Source organism: Phocoena phocoena, chromosome 8, assembly GCF_963924675.1.
Source record: "Phocoena phocoena chromosome 8, mPhoPho1.1, whole genome shotgun sequence".
NCBI lineage: Eukaryota > Metazoa > Chordata > Mammalia > Artiodactyla > Phocoenidae > Phocoena > Phocoena phocoena.
This window is the reverse complement of record NC_089226.1, coordinates 43,964,220-43,972,142: the sequence shown is the minus strand read 5'-3', so window position 1 is coordinate 43,972,142 and position 7,923 is coordinate 43,964,220. Positions and strand designations below refer to the sequence as shown.

Sequence of the window (7,923 nt, the reverse complement as noted above, 5' to 3'; positions counted from 1 at the left end):
CAAAAGGTGACCTGTGCCCATTTGTCAGGTACGATTGAGAAAAGTGAACGAGAGCTGCCATGAGCCCGAGAACAGACTGAAACAGCTCTGAGAGCCCCAAGAGGCTTTGGCCCTGAACTTGAGGCTGACTGTTCCCAGTAAAAGATACCTTTCTTCAGAGGCTCTAAAATCAGCAGTTTGGGGGAGAGCCTGGCTACAGTTACGGTAGCTGGGAAGAAGCTGTGGCGTGGTGAAACTGCCTAACTGCCTGTCTGTCTCCAAGCAGATCATAAACGTCATACTATGTTTCCTTAGCATGTAGGACTAGCCTGGCACGGTGAGGGTGCTTAATATTTGTGGAGTCAATGAATGAAGGTCTCATATTGGAATAAGACAAACAGAGTTTATTCTCTGGCTCTGTAAGTTATTTCAAACCCCAGCTTAGAACCGGATATCTTATTTTAAAAGACAATTAACATGAAAGCAATTATGCTGTAATAGGAATTATTTATTTATTTTAGGTGTTTCTTATGATACTAGCTCTTCTTTTCATTTCTATTGGTGGTTTCAAGTCATTCACTCAATCGACAATATTCACTGAGTCCTCACTAAACAGAGAAAGCCAAGAAAGATAATTATCAACTCTTTTAATCTGGTTCAATCCATGAGCTAAACCATAGGGTAATAAAGTACTCAGGGTCCTAGAGGGTCGTGTGTTAGTACAGTCAAGGTGATATAGCACAAGAGAGCTGAGGTTAGGTCACCTGGTTACTAAGGAGTTTCTCAGGAAAAAGAAACTTATGCAATAGACCCTTGGCATTCCCAGGGAATGGATCCTGAGCTCTTTGCAAATTCTTAATCCTAGCTCTTTCCTAAAAATTATCCATCTCTGGCACCAGGATTTCCCATGCATAGCCTCAAATTCTAAACCTATAGGCCGTTCAATTCTCACACCTGATCTCTCACCTGGTAGCTGTTTCTCCAGAGGATTTCTCCTGAAGTCTCCTGAGGAGATGCCTTCACTGCCCTCCACATTATGTGAATATGGGCCTCAGCACAATTCCAAAATACTGACTGCAGTGATTTGCTGCTGCTCATACATAGCTGAGATGGCTGTTGTCAACTTAGTGAATGTCAGTGATCTGCTGGCTATGTTAAAGTCCCACCTAATGCAATACAAGTCAGAAACGTGACATGTCAGCTGGTACAGCAGGAAACGAGAACATACAGACATTCTGCTCTCAGGATTTGCATCTGGTAGGAACGATAGAGCCATTTCCAGGGATGGCTGTGAATTATCCGTGCTTTCAAAGACTCTGTGGCCCCCAAATTTCTCCATCCCCAGGTCACCAAAAACACCAATGGTCCCAATCACTCAGCGGGAGGAGTTTGCATTCACTGAGTTATGACATTTTATGCCTTCCCCCCGCCTCAGCTCCTGCCACCTCTCTCCTGCTCTCCAGCCACTTTGCTAATCTGTGAGCCCCTTAAGGGTGCCCCCACCGCAGGTATTTGTATGTGTTGTCCCTCTGCCTAGAGTGATGCTCTCACTCCCTTGTCCACAGTGCGCATTCGAAGACCACACTCCTAAGAGGCCACCCTCTCCGACATAGCAGTCCTGTTCACTCTCTAACCCCTTACTCTGCTTTATTTTTTCTCCTAGCCCTTGTGACTGCTTGACTTGTTATGTCTCTCTTTATAATGAGAATATAAGCTCCAGGAGAACTGAAACTTTGCCTTTTTCACTGTTGTGTCCCCAATTCCACAAACAGTGCCTGGTACATGGTAAGTGCTTAGCAAACATGTGCTGAATGAATTAATAAGAGAGTGAGTGAACGGGCACTGAAATATATAGACACCATGTGAAGCTTTTGAGAAGAGGCTCTCTGAGAGATGGGACAAAGAAAAGATGCTCTCAGAGGTCTACAGGACTGAACGTAGCTCTTTTTTAGGTAGAGGAGCCTGAACATTTAGGGCACGAGGATACTGGATGCCAGGATCCTAGAAAAATCGAGAAACCCGGCCACACAAATGTTGCATTTTCAATGAGTGGCACCTCCAACATGTTACCCATGCCCAACAGGGCTCAGTTCTGCCCTTCCTCTGTCCTCCCTGAAACTGCTTATCCCCCTAACCCCCACCACTTGCTGAGGAACTGTGAGAAGGGTCTCCCTATTACCCTGTAATCCCTGCAGGTCAATGACAAGGAGCTTGGGAGGCATTTCAGTTTGAGCGGCTGGTGAGCAGAGCGGGATGGGCAAGGGCTGCTCCTCACCAGGATCTGTTCGACTCAGATCAGTGTCCATTCCACTTACCTCGGTAGCCAATTGCTACCAACTGTTTGTTCTTTCCTATTTAAAGTGATAAAGGTAACACAAACATTGGGGGAAAAAGCAACTTCAAGACCCATATATGGTAACAATCTAACGACATAAATATCATGGTGAAGTTATTTCCAAATATCTGGAAAGGAATCCTTACACACACGGAAACTGAACTAGTGTAATGGTTAATCTCTACGAATAATTCACTGTGGCCAGGTAGTCAGACAGATCCATAACTGACCTTTTATACAAATCTTACAGGAGTCCCAAGACCCGAACTCCAACCTCTACGAGTTACGTTTAAGTACAGGTTCTAATGTCCATCTTACAACTTTGGGCTCCTAAGTAATAATGATAATAGGTAATATTTATTTAGCACAAATTATGTTTGCCCTGATCTGAACTTGTTATGTGCAAACTCTAACAGAGGTGCAATGTGGCTAAGAGCTCATTTTGCCTAAACTGGCAAGTGGAGAACCATCGAAACCTGATTTGTTGAAAGACTACTAAACAAGCTGGTGTAGGAGTCTGAATAAAGGCTGGGTCCTCTGGCTCTTGACTGACTGTGAAATCTTTACCTCGCCTTCGTAACACTGCAACAAGGACAAATACGACAAGGAGTGGAATTTGTAAACGGGTATGTGTGACCTTTTGTGCAAACATGCGGTAGATCATGAGCAAAAAAAAAAAAAAAACCATCAGTTTCTACCCGTAAAAATCATTGGCAGCGCTTCCCTCGTGGTGCAGTGGTTGAGAGTCCGCCTGCCAATGCAGGGGACACAGGTTCGTGCCCCGGTCCAGGAAGATCCCACATGCCGCAGAGCGGCTGGGCCCGTGGGCCATGGCCGCTGAGCCTGCACGTCCGGAGCCTGTGCTCCACAACGGGAGAGGCCACAGCAGTGCAGTGAGAGGCCTGCATACCGCAAATAAATAAATAAATAAATAAAAATTTGCAGTTTCTTACAAAAGTAAATATAGTCTCACCATACAATCCAGCAGTCACACTCTTTGGTATTTACTGAGATGAGCTGAAAACTTACATCCACACCAAAACCTGCACACAAATGTTTATAGTAGTTGTATTCATAATTGCAGAAAAAAATTGGAAGCAACCAAGATGTCCTCCAGCACGTGAGTGGATCAATAAAGGGTCATACATCATACAATGGAATATTATTCACCAATACAAGGAAATGAGCTATAAAACCACTAAACGTGGAGGAAACTTAAAGGCATATTACTACGTGAAAGAAGTCATCTGGAAAAGACAAAACTATGGAAGCAGTAAAGTGATCAGTGGTTGTCGGGAGCGGGAGGGGGGATGATTACGCAGAGCACAGAGGATTTTAGGCAATGAATCTATTCTGTATGGTATTATAAGTGTAGATACATTGGTCAAATCCATAGACTGTACAACGCCAAGAGTGAATAAATTAAACTAAGGACTCTGGGTGATAATGAGGTGTCAGTGTAGGTTCTTCGATTGTAACAAATGTTCCTTTCCGGTGTGGATGCTGGTGGAGGAGCCTGGGAATGAGTATGTTGGAATTCTCTGTATTTTCCACTTAACTTTGTTGCTAAGTACTCTGCAAAAATTAAGTCTAATAATTAAAAGAAAAGTAACATGTAAGCCTGGGAGTGTGGTGAGGAACACAACAGTAGAACTGAGCATCACAGAAAGAATGCGAGCGGATGTCCGAGGCATTGGGCTGGCCCTAGAGGCCAGGAGAGTGTATGAATGCACGTAAAATTAACTGAGCACCTCTTACATGCCTGTTACATTTACATCCCCAGTATCTTCACAAAATTCTCGCACTGTAACTCTGACTCAGAGAAAATCAATGATTTTTTGGCTGAAGCTCCCACGACTAGACAGTAGCAAAGTGCAGGTTTGAATGCCATTTCTGCTGACTCTAAGTCCAGTTCTCCCCTCTAAGAAACTGCTGGAAAGCTCAAAGCAGTGACTACCGAAAAGTTTCCTTTACGAAAGACAACACGCTTCAGATTCAACTTTGCACATACGCATACAGAGTGGGTCCATGGATGGACTGAGTTTGTGGCTGGAGGGACAACACAAAACCACATCAACAGCATCACATTTATTTACTTCACCATTAAAAGAAAAATAAGAGGCTGCAGGAGAGGTGATAGGGAAGGAGAACTGAATAGAGAATTGTTATTACTATCCAGAGTAATAGCCTTTCTGGAATTTCCCATACCAAGGACAAAACTTCATAATGGACAAAGTCAGCTTCCCCTGGGGGTCACCCTCTCTGCTATGATGAGGAAGGAAAGCTTCTGCAGCTCTGGAGAGGGGCCAGGGAAGGTGGCTTCACAGTCTGGTGACAATGCCGACCTCCCCAAGTCTCCTTTCTTCTCTACAGTGCATGCCAGGGACACGGCCCATCTTCCTCACCTCTCCATGCCCACACTCATCTTATTGTTCCATCTCCAAGCCTGGCTGGAAAGGAAGATAAAGCCTCCCCACCTTCCTATTTCCTTGCTGCTCCAAGAAAACAAAGTCTCCATTCCATATTGCTTCAGGAAAACAGAAGACACACACGCACACACACAGTTTCAGACCTTACAGGGCTCTGGTCTTAACGTTACTATTCTAACATCCAACTCCCTTCGCAGCTGGTAATTATAGGTCCCTTTTAGAGTCCCCACCCAACCACCCATTTTTAATATCCTAAGGGTGCTCACCTGAAATCTCCCCTATTCTGATGAAGATCTTTCCAAAGGTCATGCAGAGCCCTATTCCCAGGCCACTTTGCTATAATCGATCCAGCGCTGGGTGGCAAAATTGATGGCTTCCGCGCAGTTGAAGCCAGAGTGGTAGCCATAGGGAAACGTCACCATGAAATCTCCAGCCTCCTGAGTGACCTGACCGAAGGGGATGCCGTTGTCATTGAGGACCGTGGGCGAGATGAGAGCCACCTTGTGCCGCAGGAAGGCCTCACAGCCCCGTGAGCTGCCCGGGAAAAGCTCCCTGGCCAGGCTTTCCAGGCACCGGCTGTACTCCAGGGGCACCGCGTACCAAGTCTTGGGCTCCCCGAAGTGCAGGTAGTTGATGCTGTAAAGGTCCATGTCCTCCGTGTGCCAGGCGAAGGCGGTCTTCCACAGGCCGAAGTACACGTAGGGGGTGTTGACGCCTTCAATGACCACTCCGCACTCCTGTTCCAGCAGGTCCTGAATGGTTTCCAGGTGTCCAAGGTTCCACCGCTTCGTGTTTTCATCGAATAAGGAGCCACTGACGTTCCCACCGTATACTGGTGAATCAAAGGGGCGTGTTTTCCAATATTTTCGCTCCAGATCCTCAAAATCAGAGTAGAATGGAGTCTGGTGTCTTTCACTGTTTGTTAAGAGGCGATACTCGCTCACGGTCATGGCTTCCTTCTTTTTGTGGTGCTGAGTAAACACACCTGCCTGCCCAGTGGTCACCTGCTGCAGGGGAGCGGCTATGAAGATGTCATCGGTATCATCTACATCTGTCTGGCTTTCCATCCTTTTGGTGGAATTATCTTGGCTAGACCAGCTCGGTGTGCACCTTGCGACTCCACGTAAACAATATATTTGCTGAAATCTTCAAATTCTTCCATGGTTGGGTGGACGATCGTAATCTGACAACTTGGGTTCTGGCTCCCAAAGTGCTTAGACTGCATGGCGGCAACAGAATAAGCAACGGACTGCCAGCTTCTTAGGTATGCTTTGGATACCTGAGAATGCTGGGGAGTAATCTCTTCCCTATACGTCCTTTATCTTTAAAGAAGTTTTGATATAGCTGAGAGGCAGGAATTCAGACTTGATCTCTTAAACAAACGAGGTGGTATCTTCTCCAGGCTTGTCAATCCACCAGAAGGACTCCACTCTCGTCAGCATTGTGGAGCCAAAGGAAATCCAGTATTTCCCAGAGGAGATGGTTCTCTGAGCCAAGTCCTGCCTCAGCCTGCAGCTCTGTGAGTTTCCTCTGTTGGGGGTATAAGTGCCTGAGACCTCTCCAGATTCCCAGGCTTGAGTGCATGAGTGGCTTCTCACCTCACTGTAGCAGAAAGTCTCTTCATGGAAGTTTCCAAGCCAAACCTAAAGTACAAAATATTGAAAATAAGTGGATGACAAAAACTGATTTAACATCAAGTAAAAGAAAATTGTATAGCAATCTTAATTTCAAAGTTTGAATTTAAGGGCAAAAAGTACACTCTCTTGGTAGGCATGTAAACTGGTGCACCTATGGTGCATACTATGGAAAACAGTATGGAGGTTCCTCAAACACTGTACCTAGAACCACCATATGATGCTGCAGTCTCACTTCTGGGTATATAGCTAAAGGAAATAACAACAGAATACCAAGGAGCTACCTGCCCTCCCACATTCACAATGGATAAGATATGGGAACAGCCAACATGTCCAGTGATGGCTGAATGGATACAGAAGATGTGGTACCTAGATACAATGGAATACTACTCAGCCATAAAAAGAATGAAATTTTGTCATTTGCAACAATATGGATGGTCTTGGAGGGTATTATGTTCGGTAAAATAAGACAGAGAAAGACAAATATGGCATGGTATCACTTATATGTGGAATGTTAAAAAAAAAAAAAAGAGTAAAACTTACAGAACCAGAGTAGAAAAGTGGTTGCAGGGGAGGGCAGGGAAGGGAGGGTAAAAGGGTACACAGTGAATAAAGTCTCAGGAGCTAATGTTAACCACAGTGATTATAGTTGATAACAATGTGATGTATAGTTGAAATTTTCCAGAAGAGTAGGATTTAAATGTTCTTACCAAAGAAAGTAAATATATGAAGGAAATGTGTTAATTAACTAGATGGGGGGAATCCTTTCACAATGTATAGCAAATCACCACAAAGTTGACTGAATATTTTACAATTTTAAAAGTCAATTATACAGCAATAAAGCTGAAATTTTAAAACAAAGAATTAGGACAAATCATAAGACAGAAAAAGTGGAATATCTAACTGAACAGTAAGGACATTAAGCAAGCTTGAAAAGAAAGGAGTTAAGCACTCAACTCAAGAAATTGGGTGGCTTAACCCAAAAGATAAATTAGGGAACGGAAAACAATGATATAAGCTGAAACAATTACAAAAGAAAACATAACACCCAATAGAAATGATGACTGAAACCAAAATGCAATTTGTAGACCATGAAAAGTGTAAAAACATAAGCATAAGAGAAAAGAGAGAAAAGTACAAGCATATGACGTTATAATAAAACAGGGAACGCAGATGAAAATCTACCATTATAGAAAGAGTGCCTAGGTAAACAAAAGCAGGATAAAAGTACAGAACACAAATAGACACGTCCTTAACAAGCATCATCCTTAATGTGTAAATACTTGAAACATTCTCATTAAAATGTAATCATTAATTTGCACTGATAGACAAATTATTAGAAATATAGGGTTCACTCAGAATGGGAGAAAATATTTGCAAATGAAGCAACTGACAAAGGATTAATGTCCAAAATTTACAAGCAGCTCATGCAGCTCAACATTATAAAAACAAACAACCCATTCCAAAAATGGGCAGAAGACCTAAATAGACATTTCTCCAAAGAAGATATACAGATTGCCAGCAGATACATGAAAGAATGCTCAAC

The 7,923-nt window shown here is 43.7% G+C and overlaps 1 pseudogene; it reads right to left on the bottom strand.

Moving 5' to 3' along the window:
• Positions 1-5,060: 5,060 nt before the first annotated feature.
• Positions 5,061-5,971, bottom strand: LOC136126916 (lysine-specific demethylase 4D-like; annotated as a pseudogene).
• Between the last annotated feature and the right edge of the window lie 1,952 nt (positions 5,972-7,923).